We start from the raw sequence: 16,195 nt of genomic DNA, 5'->3' as shown, positions 1-16,195 counted from the left end.
AGGCGAAATGATGGTCGTGAAGTTGCGAACAAACCGTCGAAAATACGAACAGAGGCCAATGAAGCTCCGAAGCGCCTTCAGTGTGGTCGGCTTCGGGAACTCTGCAACGGCTCGAAGCTTTGTTGCGTCGGGGCTGATGCCGTCTTTGGAAACGACATGACCCAGGATGGTAAGCTTGCGTGCGGCGAAGCGGCATTTTTTGAGGTTTAGCTGTAGCCCAGCGTTCGCAAGGCAAGTCAGGACTTGTTCTAGGCGAATCAGGTGTGTCTCGAAATCGGGGGGAAAACGACTACGTCGTCCAGGTAACAGAGGCACGTCTTCCACTTGAGGCCACGGAGGAGACTGTCCATCATTCTTTCGAACGTGGCGGGGGCGTTGCAAAGCCCAAACGGCATAACGTTAAATTCGTAAAGGCCGTCTGGGGTTACAAATGCCGTCTTTGCGCGATCAGCTTCGGCCATGGGAACTTGCCAGTACCCGGAGCGTAAGTCGAGTGACGAGAAAAATTCCGCTCCCTGCAGACAGTCCAGCGCATCGTCGATACGCGGAAGAGGGTACACGTCTTTTCTTGTGATGGTATTCAAGCGGCGATAATCAACGCAAAACAGAATAGAGCCGTCTTTCTTCTTAACCAGAACCACTGGTGAAGCCCACGGACTCTTCGAGGGGCGAATAACACCTCGTTGAAGCATATCTGTGACGTGGTCTTCAATGGTTCGCCGCTCTGTCGGAGACACACGATATGGGCGCTGTCGAAGTGGAGCATGTGATCCTGTGTCGACTGAGTGCGTAACAGTAGACGTGCGGCCCAGCGAGGTTTGCGTGCAATCAAAGGAAGAACGAAACTTCGAAAGCAATGAAGTAATACGTTCTCGCTGGGTTGCATCCAGATTGGCGTCGATGCAGTGGGCAAAGGCATCGGATGGCAATAGCCCGGGTGAACATGGAGAAGCACTCAGTTCACTGATCTCAACATGAGAAAGATCACCTGGTACGTCAACAACTAGACGAGCATCTACAATCTCTGCGAAGCCAAGTGTTTCTCCCTGTAGAAGAGCGCACGGGGTCGCTGACGGATTGGTCACCAACATAGTGGTGGCGCCGTCACGCACAGCCAAAACGGCGGACGGTAGTGGAAGGCATTTGCGGCGAAAGAAAATGACAGATGGCGTAAACAAAACAGTGGCGTCGGGGACAGAGGTACAGCACAGGGGCACGATGACGGAGGAGCTGGGCGGGACGTCGGTGTCTTCAGCGACGAGTAATTTTGTAGCGGCATTACAGGAACCATCGAAAAGAACAGAAGAAAGCTCGACTTCAGCACGGGAACAATTAATGATAGCGTTATTGTGGGCAAGAAAGTCCCACCCGAGGATGATGTCGTGAGAGCAAGCTGGCAGCACGATGAATTCAATGGTGTAGGAATTGTTCTGGATGACGACCCGAACTGTGCAAGCGGCTAGCGGCTTAATGGGCTGTGAACTGGCGGTGCGTAACGAGAGTCCTGAAAGGGGCGTCATGACTTTTCGAATAGAGCGGCAGAGGTCGGCGTGGATGACCGAAACAGCGGCTCCAGTGTCGATGAGAGCAATGGTAGGGACACCTTCCACAATTACGTCGATAACATTTTTAGGCGAGAAATGAGGACTTCTAGGATTCGATGGCGACGCCGTTCTTGCCTCCGGAACTGCGGCTTTTAGTTTTCCTCTTCGGCATTAGTAGGGCGGCGACGCATGGGAGACACCGAACGGCGACGTGGAGAAGCTGAACGGCGGCCAGCGAAAGTTGGACGGTCAGTCGGCTCAGGGGGCAAATTGTACGGCGCTGGTTGAGCGGCATACGGCGAAAAGTAAGGGGTGGCGTAAAAAGGCGCCTGGGGATAGCTGGCGACGGGCGGCAATATGCGGCGGCGACAGTAGCGAGCGACATGCCCTGGCGTGCCACATGCAAAACAAATCGGACGATTGTCCTGCGTGCGCCACGCACCCGTTAGCTGGGGACTGCTCACCGGGCTTATCGGCGGTCGTGCTGGTAATGAAGCTGGAGCACGGGGCGCTGATGGAAAGGAAGCGGCAGGAAAGGAGGCGGCAGGTGGGCATACAACAGGTCGGCGAGAGAACGAAGCAGGCTGGTGCGATAGCCGTCCTGCTACCGAGGCGTAAGTCAGGGGCGCAGCTACGGGCAGGTTATGCTGAGCCGATGGTAGTGCCTCAGCGACCTCTTCCTTGATGACATTCTGAAGCGAAGGCGCCAGGGTGGAAGGCGGGTCTGAGATGTAGGGCAGGAGGGAGACTTGGCGGGCCACCTCTTCCCGAATGAAATCTTTGATTCGCGCAAACAGCGCAGGGTCCCCTTCATATACTGCCTCCACACTTGATACGGGCTGCTCCCGAGCACAAGCCCGCCGTGCGAGGGCTCGCTGCTTGCGCAGCTCGTCGAAACTCTGGCAAAGGCGGACGACGTCAACGACAGTTCGGGGGTCCTTGGATAGTAACATCTGGAAGGCGTCGTCATCGACTCCCTTTAAGATGTGTCGGACCTTCTCTGTTTCTGCCATGGAGGGGTCGACGCGTTTGCACAGGTCGATGACATCCTCTATATAGCTAGTGAACGTCTCCCCAGCCTGCTGTCCTCGCACACGTAAGCGCTGCTCGGCTTGAAGCTTCCTCAACGAAGGGCGCCCGAAGACTTCCATGAAGTTACAGCGGAAGGAGGACCACGTCTTGTTGCGGGATTCGTTATTATTCCACCACGTCTCCGCGAGGCCGGTGAGAGAGAAGGGGACATTGATCAATTTGTTCTTGTCATCCCATCGGTTGTGGTTACTCACACGTTCGAACATGGAAAGCCAGTCCTCAGCATCATTTCCGTCGGTGCCGTTGAACTTGGGTGGATCCCGCTCGCGCAGTGCGCCCGAGCAGATGACGGTTGGTGCCGCCGACGAAGGCTGCTAGATTCGTGGTTCATCGTGGACAGCGTTCGGTTGCGTAGCTCCAGGATGGGACCGAAACACCTGACCTCCACCACTTGTAAGGGATATAGTTGACCCTCCGGCAGTAGACCGAACGTTGTTTATTGGCAGGAGCAGAAGCAAGGCGAGCGCAGGTACAAGCGTACCGACGATGGCCGAACACACGCGCCAAGCACCTTCAGCCGTACTTCTTCTTCCACCGCTACCAGCGTGCGCGCATACCGTCGTGCATAGATTGGCCACGATCGCATGGCACTCTTTCTTGATGTGGCGCATACCCGGATAAGCTGATGGCGTTAAGAGCTGCTCGTTATCCTTGCTACAATATATATATATATATATATATATATATATATATATATATATATATATATATATATATATATATATATATATATATATATATATATATATATATATTGAGAGACAGAGCTCCGAGGTGCTGAAGGACCACTTTTAATTAGGCTCCCGAGCACAGGCCACCGAAAGACGGAACTGTCCGGGGATGATGATGGTTATACACAGATGACAGTGGCGATGGGTTTGGATGGGTAGAAGGAACAGAGGGATTGACCCGCCGTGTTCCACACTGGATATAACAACGGTCATGTCGCTTCCAGGCACAAATATCACAACAGTACACCCCCAATGCCCACAATATATATATATATATATATATATATATATATATATATATATATATATATAGGGTTTGGAAATGAGGGGCGCGTTAGAAAATACAGAAAGAAACGCCGGCAGTCTACAACGCCAAAGAGGGCATAGGGGAATGGTTAGAATATTTTTTTACCGTTAGTGACGTTAATTTATTATTTTTATTAATTACGTTACAAAGAAAGAAAGAAAGAAAAACACGCGCCCAGAGTGGGGACCGAACCCACGCCTTTCGATTAGATCTCGAATGCCTTACCAATTCGGCTATCTGGGCGACCGTGTTCTGCTTCACTTTCTGGGGTATTTATATTTACCACAACTGTATCTGACGCTTGAGGGTGGTGTAGCCAGCGCCACTCAGACTACACGGGGAGAAGGGGACCTTCTTTTCTACCCCCGGGGCGTGACGCGAACGTCTACAGCCTGTCATAAGCGGGTAACTGGCGGGAAGCCCTCTTATGCTACCTTGGCATCAAGGCTGCCAGTACCGAGGCCCTCGCTAAGCTTTCGCACGATAATAGGGTTTGGAAATGAGGGGCTCGTTAGAAAGTACAGAAAGAAACGCCGGCAGTCTACAACGCCAAAGAGGGCATAGGGGAATGGTTAGAATATTTTTTTACCGTTAGTGACGTTAAATTATTATTTTTATTAATTACGTTAGAAAGAAAGAAAGAAAGAAAAACACGCGCCCAGAGTGGGGACCGAACCCACGCCTTCGATTAGATCTCGAATGCCTTACCAATTCGGCTATCTGGGCGTGGGTTCGGTCCCCACTCTGGGCGCGTGTTTTTCTTTGTTTCTTTCTGTATATATATATATATATATATATATATATATATATATATATATATATATATATATATATATCTGTATGTATATATAGTCCGAGTGGCGCTGGCTAGCACCCCCGAGCGCAGGAAACAAAAAATACCTGCAGAAAGTTGAGGGGAACATAGCCCCGCCGGTAGCGTAGTGGTCATCGCACCAGACAGGTATTCTGGAGGTCGTGGGTTCGGATCCCACCAGGCGGGCATTTTTTGTACACTTTCTTTCCATATTCTTCATCTGTTTCAATGACCTACCACATCCTCTTCTTTGCTTTCTGAGGTTTTCTTGACTGCCAACCCTTAATCTGTCTTAATTCACCAAGCTCCTCATTTTCCCATTTCTGATTCGCTGCATGCATACCGAGGGCCTCGGTTCTGGCAGTCTTGGTGCCATAGGGAGCTTAAGAGGGTTCAAGGCTGGTCGACCACTCTCCACATGTTGTAGACACTCGAGTCACGGCCCGGGGGTTAGAAAGAAGGTCCCCTTCACCCCGAGTAGTCCGAGTGGCGCTGGCTACCACCCGCAAGTGCAGGAAACAAAAAATACCTGGACGTAAATACCACAGAAAGTGGAGGGGAAAATAGCCCCGCCGGTAGCGTAGTGGTCATCGCACCAGACCGGCATTCTGGAGGTCGTGGGTTCGGATCCCACCAGGCGGCCATTTTTTCTCCACTTTCTTTCTTTCCAAACTCTTTATGTGTTTCAATGCCTACCACGTCCTCCCCTTTGCTTTCCGAGGTTTTCTTGATTGCCAACCTTATTTCTGTCTTATTTCAACGAGCCTCTCATCTCCTATTCTGATTCGCTATATATATATATATATATATATATATATATCTGTGTGTGTTTGGTGCACGATGATGGGTACATTTTATCATCATCATCGTCATCATCATGGGCTGCAACTCAAGGGGGGCCGAGTCCCCCCTGGTAAAATGAAAACTCTCGGCCTATGCAACCCATGGTGCGCTTTAACCTAAGAGGCTTCTTTCGCGTGAAGGCAAGAATAGCTGATTTGCCCGGCGACATATCCAACCCTCGACCACCCAGAGGCGTTTCAGTGCTTTTAACGCCGGCGTGGAGTTCAGCCTGAACTGACACGTAACAAGGGCCTCTGCACCGAATGCAGGTGTCATCGGCATAGTGTATCAAATGCAGCTGCGGAGAAAGTAAGGCTGACAACTTTGCCATTGGAACATTAAATAGCAGCGGACTAGCGCACTCCACTGAGAAATCTGACTAGCCCTTTCATCCTCGATGTCTATCTATAGCCCTCCCCAGTATTCTATAGCGCCTATTTACTCTCTCCAAAACGTCCGAAGACATCCAGAAGTTTCGTTGTGAAGCTGATAGCCTATATATCCAGCTGAACGAATACGACGCCTTGCTTCCGCTTCGCGTAGCCGAAGGGCTTTATAACCTTGCTGCTTGAAACACTTTGCTTAGCAATGCTTCTGAACGCTTTCGGATTTTTTACAACGAGGCTGGTAGCCTCTCCTTGGTCGGAAAATTTCGAGTCGTAAACAACAAGTCCAGCCAGGACCCAGCAGTTCTCGCCCAAGACGCCGAGCGCATGCCTCCGGACCCAGCATTAGCCGCCAGAGAAGCCGAGTGCAGGGTGCAAGCCCGCCGAGACCACGAGGAACATTTCATACCCTCACCCATCAGCATGTGTAGTGGTTCACGACAGCTTCGCTGGACGTCCACTTTCGGAGGGCGGGATGGCGCCCATTTCTTTCTCTTTGTTAGATGCAAAGCATCTCTTAGTCGACCCTCCGTCGTCCCTCGGCGTCCGTCGTCCGCACCTCTCTTCCGCGTCCCCCTCTCCACGCCAGCTGTGATAACGCCGCTCTCCTCCTCGCCGCTCGGCTCGTCTCGTGCCGGCCCAGGAAGACACCGGCGACACTGTCGCTCCAGGAGCCATCTCATGGTCGGGGCTATGTCCCTCCCTTGTTGTTCCGCCGTCCACACCCCCACTGCGCATGCGCGTCTATCCTCCATTCTCCTCTCCTCCAGTTGTATAAAAGCAGGTGCGCGCGCTGCGCGGCGTTCAGTCTGCTCCGAGACACCGCCTGCGCCGGTACTGCTCCGGTGTGGAACCTACACGGAACCCCCATGCTTTGCATCACCACATAGTTCCCTTCGGGGAGATGGTGTAATTTTTTTTTTGCTTTTCACGCCCAGCTGATGCACCATTCGTACAAAAATTTCCTCAAACGTTGGCGCCACATAATTAGGAACACCTTCTTAAGCATTCGTCTTCAGATTAGGTCCTCCAACCAAAGCTCTCTTTCTGTACGCACCTCAGTTCCGACACTCGCTACGCGATGTGACCCTCTCTCCATCCTTCTAAACTTCTCTTCTATAGCAGAGTTGATGGGTAGTACCACCTTTACCCCTTTTAGTATCTGACCTTCGTCGTCTATAACATGGCTTTGTACTTCCTCATTCTTTTTCTCTACTTCCTTTACGTGGTTTCAACACTTTCTTGACGCACCTTATGCTTTGCCCGGATATTCAACACCATGGGGTGGAAGTGATGCGCCATTTGCGCCACGCTGCGCCAATCCGTTTTTCCTACTCCATCCTCTCCAAAAAGCAGTATTGCGCCGAAATTGCTGCCAAGCGGCGCTGCAGAATGTTATACAACTGCGACATGTGCAATGTACACATGTGCAATGCCCTGTGCAATGCCAGTCGCATCGCACAGGGAGCAGTAGGGATTTATTCGTAAGCTGTCATTCACGACGTGTCGTGCTCCGGCGGATCCCTGAAGTATTAACGCTGTCAGTCACTCGTCACAATTCCCTGTAGTCCCCAAGCGGCGGCCCGGTTTCGCGGAACCTGGGAGTGAACTCGTCGTGCGGGCAATGCGCAAACTTTCCCCCTAAATGCAGCTTCCCCGCAAAACGCACCGCACCGTGGTGTATGCGTTGTCACCAACAGTCGTTGCAATATTTCCGCTTATTGGCAAAAGCAAATAATAAAGTAGTTTTACTGTAGTACTGTAGTAGTTTTATGTTCAGTCGAACCTTCGCCGTTTTATCTTAAAGCGAGTGCACTTCCCATTTCAAAGATTAGGTACCGCCGTGCCTTGTCGAGTAGGATGAGATTGTAGGCGCAGCCCTGGCCCGAGCGAGAGGCGAGATGTTGTTAAGCTCAGAGATACGTGCAAGTAATCAGTCCGGTAAGTGCGCCTTCCCGTTCGGCACTGCTTCGTTTTATGTGGGGGCCCCAACGGGGAGAGGAGGCGTTTTTAATTTCTCTGGAGTCCTGTCAGGTTTAGTCACGCAATGCATCAAATTATACCGTGTTTTCTTTTAGTTACTTTTCCCCTCAATTTCTTTCTCTCGTATTTTCTCTTAGTTTTTTTTATTATTAAAGCCCAAGCTTTCTATGTCTCACTGAAGGCGTATGTAGTCCACCTCAAAATCCACTGCAGGAAAGCCAACTTTATCAGACTGTGATGATGATCGTGGGTGAGGTGAAAGAAAAAATTATGCGCCCCTCCGTCCAACGACGACGATGATTGAACGCGAAGCTTTTTCGTGGCGGATTCTTTGGTTGGCCAATCCCACATTGCGAGCATGTGCTACTGGAGGTATGCACCACTTTTAACCCACTGCAACTATCACGAGTGCACTCAGTAGGCTCATTAAGGTCTCATTAAGGTTTGGGGTGTATGGCGCGAATCGGTACCGGCTGCTTGTCGTTCAGTGAGCAATTTTTTTTTAATGGGTGCCGGTTTGAGGTGCTAAACCCCGAGATGTGACGTTCGTCCTAACGTCAAAATGGTAAGTTATGCCTAACGTCTTGTCGCAAATAACCTTACGGCACGCAGAACAACGCCTTTCTTTCTTTGGTTGTCGTCTGAGTTTTCAAAACAGCTTCGACTGCGTCGAACTGGAGCAATCGGATAGAAGCCGACCCGTGTTCGATTCCGGCCACGGGAAGAATTTTCTTTCTTTCACTTCACCCACGATCATTCATCATCATCATCATCGTCAGGCAAAGTTGACTTTCCTGCAGGGCGCATTGGCGAACAACGGCATCAGCGAGGACACTGAAGGTTCACGTTAAAAACGACTCCTGTGGGCGGAATCTAACCTCGGCCCCTCGCTTTAATGAGCCGCCGTTTATACGATGCGCCATTCCGACACGGCCGAAGCTTAAAGCTAAGCTCTCTATGTCTCACTGATTACGTTTCTAGTCCACCTCAGAACCCACTGCAGGAAAACCAACTACCGCCTGTAAAGCGTACTCTGCCTCACATATACCGCTTCACAGGTGAAGCCTGCTTGTGGTTTTCGTATCATGTTTGGCTTTAGATTTAGGCGCGGAGCGTAGACACGCAGTGGTTAAGGAAGACTGTGGCTAACGATGAAATACGGAAAGAACCATGGGGAATCCAAAACAGCCAAGGTAACCAAAAGAGAGGCGAGGCAGATAGAAACGAATAAATGGAGAGAAAGAATGGAAGCTAAAACGTCGTTAGAGGTGTACAGGGCTGAGAAATTGGACATCAGAAAGGAAAATTTTTACGATAATTCCCAGGGCAGTGCTTTGCTTTTTGAGCCTAGAGTAGGTTACTTGCGAACTAAGAGCTTTGTGGGGAAATATTCACCAAATGATGGGGTATGCGTGGTCTGCGGAAAAGAAGCAGAAACTATGCGGCACGTAGTGTTAGAATGCGTGGGTATCATCCAAATATACATGAGGGAAATATTCGGCTTCCAGAAGCCATAGGATTTAAGGGTAGCAGAGAGGAAGTTAACTTCAAGGCTTTCGAGGCGACAAAAAGAAGATTCGAATGCTGGTGGACGAAAAGCAGAGAGGGGAATATTGCCTAAGACAGTTACCATCTGTAACAGGAAAAAAAGCATTTTGTGCCTAATAAGTTTTTTTGTGCCTGCCCTAAGCAGCGCTAGTATTAAACCAAGAGCATAAAACAGGTATATTGGTCCTTTTTGGTAAGATGACACGTCACCACCCCGCTTCAAAGGGGAAACCAATAGGAATCATCAATCATCATCATCATCATCAACAGAGCGAGAAAGCTTCGCGTTCAACCACCGCCGTCGTTAGGCGGAGGGGCATTTGTGTTGTGTGCGATGGCGTCTTCATATACTTTTTTGCTGTGAAAGAGAGAGAGAGAGAGAGAGAGAGAAACTTTTATTGAGCGACTGGGGTTAGTGAAGCGTGGTGGCCGCTGGTTGGAGGTCGCCGGCGATGATGTCAGCTCGTTCCACCAAGGCGATCTGAACGCCCGGGTCGGAGCTACCCAGCGCACCCTCCCATTGCTCGCCACTGGTGATTAAAGGGAAGGGATTGGTTGGACAGGCTCACATAGAGTGGGGAAGTGTGGCGCGCTCGCCACATGCGGGACAATGAGGTGAGGGTAGAGGGAAGGGTGGATGTGATGGAGCACCGCCCTGCAGGGAAAGGAATGAGCCTGCAGAAGTCGCCAGGTGCGCGCTTGCTCATGGCTGAGCTGGGGATGCGCCAAGGGGTATTTTCGGTAGGCGAGGCGGTAATGCGTGAGTATGCCGTGATACGTAATTAGGCGGTCTCTGGCTGATCGAGGCCCGTGGTAAGGTACTAGGCTGGCTCCCGCTTCGATTGTGAATCCTCGAGCCGCGACATGGGCCGCCTCGTTCCCCCCCGAGTCCCGAGTGCGCCGGGGTCCATAGCAGTTCTACCTGGGAAGTTCTACCTGATGAGGATTTTGAGCGATAATTTTGAGTGCCAGTGGTGAAATGAGACAACGGGCAAAATTTTGAACGGCAGTCTTTGAATCAGAGATTACGATCGGGGGGGGGGGGGGGGGGGGCCTTTGTGACAGGGCGAGCGCATTCGCCGCCTCCTCCGCCGTGGCAGGGGAAGGGGTGCTAACTGTAATGGAGCATATAACGTGGGGTCGTCCGGCCGATTCACGATGGCCAGAGCAGAAGCATTGTGGTTACGGTATACTGCCGCGTCCACGTATAAGATATCCGGTCTTACAGGTAGGCTTCGCTGAAGAGCCTGCGCTCATTGCATGCTGCGACCTGCGTGATACACAGGGTGCATGTTGCGTGGTACAGGACGGACTACAAGTCGAGCGTGAATAGCGCGAGGAATGGGGGATTTATGAGCGGGCAAAGTAGGGGCATGAATCCCGAGTCGCTCTAGGATGTGCAGACCGGTTGATGTAGTGGATAAGCGTGCCATTTGTCCTGCCAAATGCGCCTCCACAAGCTCTTCGGCATTATTATTTATTTATTTTTTATTTATTTTTATTTATTTACAATATACTGCGGTCACGGAGGACCATGCAGGTGGGAACATGGTGATGCAGATATACAATATATGTGGCACGGCAGTAGCCACATGGCGCACAAGCACCCTAGGTAACAAATAGTGAAGGAATAGACGTATCGGCATAACTAGAAACATGGGAAACGGTTTAACCCAGCCAAGGAACAAAAATAACACACCTTACAGAAGGGTTCAATACACATCACATCAGGAAGACACCATAGAGGTCTCCGAAAACAATGAAAGGTGTGCAGAATACTTTACTGCTAACAACAGATAACAGGGCATCAATCAAACATCAGCATTTCAAAAGAGACAAAATACAAAGGAAATGTGACAAGGTCGTTAACTGGTTGACTGCGTTTCCAGATCAGTCAGCAGTGCACTCTCAAAAACACTTTATTTATTTACAGTATGCTAAATACTAAATTATGGATACCCAGACGGTCTAATCTGGCAGTGGGTTATCTGAAGTGCCACTTTGTAGGCTTTTCTGATGAGGCAATTGATTTTATTTAACTCAGTAGCACTGGCATGAAGGTAGGGAAGGGAGTATACTCCCTTCCCTATATCAGCAGAATAACATATATGTTATTCTGCTGATCACGAAGGCCTCAACAAGTAGCCATCTCTCACTCTCACCCAACCCATGCCGGTGGTTGGCAATCCTTATGATGAGGCCAATTGTTTGGACAACATGCTTAGTTAAATGGGTGACAAATTGTGTATTGGTTCGATTCCGTTGTACGAGGAGCACGAGAACTTTTAGTGCGTGAACTTCCGGGACTGAATAACCACTAATAGAGATGGAGATAGCTGACGTTGAGGGGGTCATATTGCTGTTGCGGTCAATTGTTGTGGTCATATTTTCCTTTTAGTTCATTTTCTTTGAAAAACGTCGGTGCTTGTGCGAAAAACATGATTCAGGAAGGCTTCTGAAAAATGTGCTTCACCCGAACGGCGATCCTCCGCCCTACTGCCCATATTGCAACACAGCTACAATAGCAAACCTGACCCACCTTATTTGGCACTGCTCTGCGTACCAATCCTTCCGCCCCATCCTGTTGAATGCCCTACCCAATCCAAGCGAGATACCTCCCACGACACTCAGCGACCCCGATTTCCTTGCTGCCCTTGGGCGCTTCGCTCTCGAGAGTGGCCTCGCAAAAGTAGTTTAGCCGGGGTCTACCACCCCTATGTGTGCATTCAGGAACTGACTATTCCTCTCCAGGATCTTCAAATGAACATCACCTCGTGACCACCTCCCCTTTCCCCCTTCTCCCCCTTCCGGCTCCTGGGCCCTCCTTGTGTTAATAAAAGACCTTCACTCACTCACTTTTAACAGCCGAACTGTTGTAGAAGCCTTAAGTTCGCCGTTGCAGAAAAAATACCAATAAAATGCCGAACGCTCGTGAGCGCGTGCCTCAAAAAAACCCTAGTAGCGAGAAAATGGCGAACGCTCGTGAGCGCGTGCTTCGCTGCAGCGCGACTGCCGAGTCGCCGGCTCGCGCTGTGGTTTTAGAAAAAAAAAAACTCTAGCTAAAAGTGAAAAGAGGAGCAGGAGGAATCAACTTTTACTGAGCCCAAGAAATCGGTGGTGCGCGCTGGCACCAGACGGGGTGGGGTGGTTCCCTAGTTACGGGACCCATATGTTCCCAGCAGCTCCTGGCCCCTGTCTGTCAGTGCGAGCTGAGTCGGCAGGGCGGGGCTGGTCAACAAGGTCTCCCATCGCTCAAGCGGTTGGGGATTGGGGGTTTTGTGGGGGAGGGAAGGAGGGGGGGTCTGACATCTTCGTTGGGAGAGGCCACCGCGGCCGCCGCATTCTCTAGAAGCCATTATGGAAAGTTGGAGGCATGGCTGCGAGTGTACCAATCCCTCCCGAGACGGCTTGCAGATCCCGCCACCGCTGCCTCGAGCCGATGACGAAGAGCTGGTGGACGTCAACAATGCTGAGCATGACTCTGCATCCACCAGTCCTCGCGAAGAAAACAACGACCTCTTTGATGCATGGGATGACGGTTACTAGCACTGCAACTATGCAAATAAACGGTAACACTGAAACGTAACTCTGTGTCCGGCTATTCTCCCCTACAACAGCTTCGCCATTCAAGTCTTGCGCCTGAGTGCAGGCTTCCCTGAATATTTTAAAGAGTTGGCGTGAGCTTATGTATTTACAACTAGTACCACGAGAATCCAAGAAATCGGTGATGGGTGACGCAGAGTCGTAAATTGATACATACGGCAGCTCCAGAGACAAAAACTAACCACTTCGTTAACAGAATGCAGCCATCGTAAAGAAATACTGATGCGGTAACACGCTCAGCAAATGCGCCCGTGGTTGCAATTGGCTGCAAGCCTCGCAAAAACGCCGCCAAAAACAACTGCGCGGCATCTGACAACCGGTGCATGTAATTGCGGACATACGTGCATACTGTAAAAATGAGCTTCCTTGTGAGTTGTCATTTGGGAGTTATAGCAGATCGAAAACACGGTTCGGGTGCGGTAACGTCCACCGTCTGGCCACCACCGCGCATGCGCAGAATCCTACCGTAAACCGGAGCGATATGGCCGGACGGCCATCATCATCATCATCATCATCATCATCACCACCAGCCTATCTACGCCCACTGCAGGGCAAAGGCATCTCCCATTATTCTCCAATTGCCTCGGTCCTGTGCCAACTGTGAACAATTTATCCCCGCAAACTTCTTGATCTCATCTGCCCATCTAACTTTCTGCCGCCCCCTACAACGCTTGCCTTCTCTAGGGATCCAGTCTGTTACCCTTAATGACCAGCGGTTATCTTGCCTTCGCATTACATGCCCTGCCCACGTCCATTTCTTCTTCTTAATTTCTACTAATATATCTTTAACACCAGTTTGTTCCCTGACCCACTCCGCTCTCTTCTTGTCCCTTAATGTTACACCTATCATTTTCCGCTCCATTGCCCGCTGAGTCGTTCTCAATTTAAGTTGAACCCTCTTAGTGAGCCTCCAAGTTTCTGCCCCGTAGGTGAGTACCGGTAAGATGCAGCTGTCATACACTTTCTTCTTCAGCGACAATGGTAGGCTGCTATTCATTATCTGAGAATGTCTGCCATATGCACCCCACCCCATTCTGATCCTTCTAATTATCTCTGCCTCATGGTTGGGATCTGGGGTCACAACTTGGCCTAAGTAGATATATTCGCTTACCACTTCCACTGCTTCGCCACATATATCTCAAACCGCTGTGCTGTCCCGAGGTTATTGATCATTACTTTAGTTTTCTGCATATTAATTTTCAGGCCCACGGTTCTACTCTGTTCGCCCAGTGCGGAAAGCATGCTTTGCAATTCGTCCCCCGAGTTACTTAGCAAGGCAACGTCATCAGCAAATCTGAGGTTACTGAGGTATTCTCCATTAACCCTTACTCCCATCTGTTCCCAATCCAACGTTCTGAATACTTCTTGTAAACATGCTGTGAATAGCATTGGAGAAATTGTGTCTCCTTGTCTGACACCCTTTCTTATAGGTATTTTACTGCTCTCCCTATGGAGGATGATCGTAGCTGTAGACCCATTGTAGATATCCTCTAGTATTCTTACATAATGCTCATCTACCCCCTGGTTCCGTAATGCCTGAATGACTGCTAGGGTTTCGACCGAGTCAAATGCTTTCTCATAATCTATGAAGGCTATATATAGGGGTTCAGTATACTCAGCGCACTTCTCTATCACCTGATTGATCGTGTGAATATGGTCCATTGTTGAATAACCTTTACGGAACCCTGCTGGTTCTTTAGGTTGACTGAAATCTAAGGTTGCAGAAATTCGGTTAGCGATTACCTTGGTAAATACCTTGTAGACGACTGACAGTAAGCTGATCGGCCTGTAATTTTTCAAGTCCTTCATGTCGCCTTTCTTATGAATTAGGATGATGTTCGCGTTCTTCCAAGATTCCGGTACCATTGCGGTCATTAGGCATTGCGTATACAGGTTTGCCAGTTTTTCAAGGACAATTTCTCCGCCATCCTTCAAGAGGTCTGCTGTTATCTGATCCTCACCAGGTGCTTTGCCCCCTTTCATTTCTTTCAAAGCCTTCCTTACTTCTTCGGTCGTTACTGGTGGGATGTCTATCTCCTGTGAACTACTGTCTCGTTCAGCATTATCCTGTATGTCCTGGCTACTGTACAGATCCCTATAGAACTCCTCGGCCACTGTGACTATTTTATCCCTATTTGTGATGACATTGCCTTGCTTATCCTTAAGTGCATACATCTGATTTTTCCCCACGCCAAGACGTCTTTTCACTGCTTTCAGGCTACCTCCGTTCTTTACAGAGTATTCGATCCTCTCCATATTATACTTCCGTATGTCAGCTGTCTTGCGCTTATTGATTAACTTCGAGAGCTCCGCTAGTTCTATCCTGTCAGCTGCGGTGGAGATTCTCATGGTTTGCCGTTTCCTGATTAGATATTTCGTCTCCTGTGAAAGTTTACCGGTATCCTGTCTAGCCATAGTGCCCCCGACTTCTACTGCACACTCCGTGATAATGCGTGTAAGGTTGTCGCTGGCTTCCTGTGTCGTAAGCTCGGCTTCCTCGTTAAGAGCGGAATATCGGTTCTGCAGCGCGATCCTGAATTCTTCTACTTTACGTCTTACTGTTAGCTCATTTATCGGCTTCTTTCGTACTAGCTTGTTGCGGTCCCTCCTCAAATCTAGCCTAATTCGGGATCTTACCATACGGTGGTCACTACACCTTACCCTTCCGAGCACTTCCACATCCTGCACGGTGCCAGGGTTATCGCATAATATGAAGTCTATTTCATTTTTGTGCTCCCCATTCGGGCTCCTCCAGGTCCACTTCCAACTCTCCCGTTTACAGAGGAACGTATTCATTATGCGTAGGTTATTCCGTTCTGCAAACTCAACTAGAAGGTCCCCCCTGCTATTTCTACAGCCCAGCCCATAGTTCCCAACTGCCTTGTCTCCAGCCTGATTCTTGTCTACTTTAGCATTGAAGTCCCCCATAACTACGGTATACTGTGTTTTTACTTTAGCCATTGCCGATTCCACACCTTCATAGAAGCGTTCCACTACTTGGTCGTCGTGGCTGGATGTGGGCGCGTAGCCCTGCACCACCTTGAGCTTGTACCTCTTATTGAGCCTAATTACAAGACCTGCTGCCCTTTCGTTAATGCTATAGTATTCGTCTATGTTGCCAGCTATGCTTTTATTGACTAGAAATCCCACTCCCAGTTCTTTTCTGTCCTCTAGACCACGGTAACATAGGACGTGTCCATTTTTCAGCACCGTAAGGGCTTCGCCTGCCCTCCTAACCTCGCTAAGCCCTATTACATCCCATTTAATGCCCTCTAATTCATCGAACAACACCTCCAGACTTGCTTCGCTAGATAAGGTTCGCGCGTTAAACGTTGCCATGTTCA

The 16,195-nt window shown here is 49.8% G+C and overlaps 1 non-coding gene across 1 annotated transcript; it reads left to right on the top strand.

Moving 5' to 3' along the window:
- The first annotated feature begins 5,057 nt into the window (after nucleotides 1–5,057).
- Trnaa-ggc (transfer RNA alanine (anticodon GGC)) lies at nucleotides 5,058–5,130 on the top strand. Its single transcript has one exon. It is a non-coding gene; the product is annotated as a tRNA-Ala (tRNA).
- Nucleotides 5,131–16,195: the final 11,065 nt, after the last annotated feature.

Source organism: Haemaphysalis longicornis, unplaced genomic scaffold, assembly GCF_048455015.1.
Source record: "Haemaphysalis longicornis isolate Haplotype H1 unplaced genomic scaffold, Haemaphysalis longicornis Haplotype H1 scaffold_14, whole genome shotgun sequence".
In the NCBI taxonomy this organism is placed as follows: Eukaryota; Metazoa; Arthropoda; class Arachnida; order Ixodida; family Ixodidae; genus Haemaphysalis; species Haemaphysalis longicornis.
This window is presented reverse-complemented; position numbering and strand designations above follow the sequence as displayed.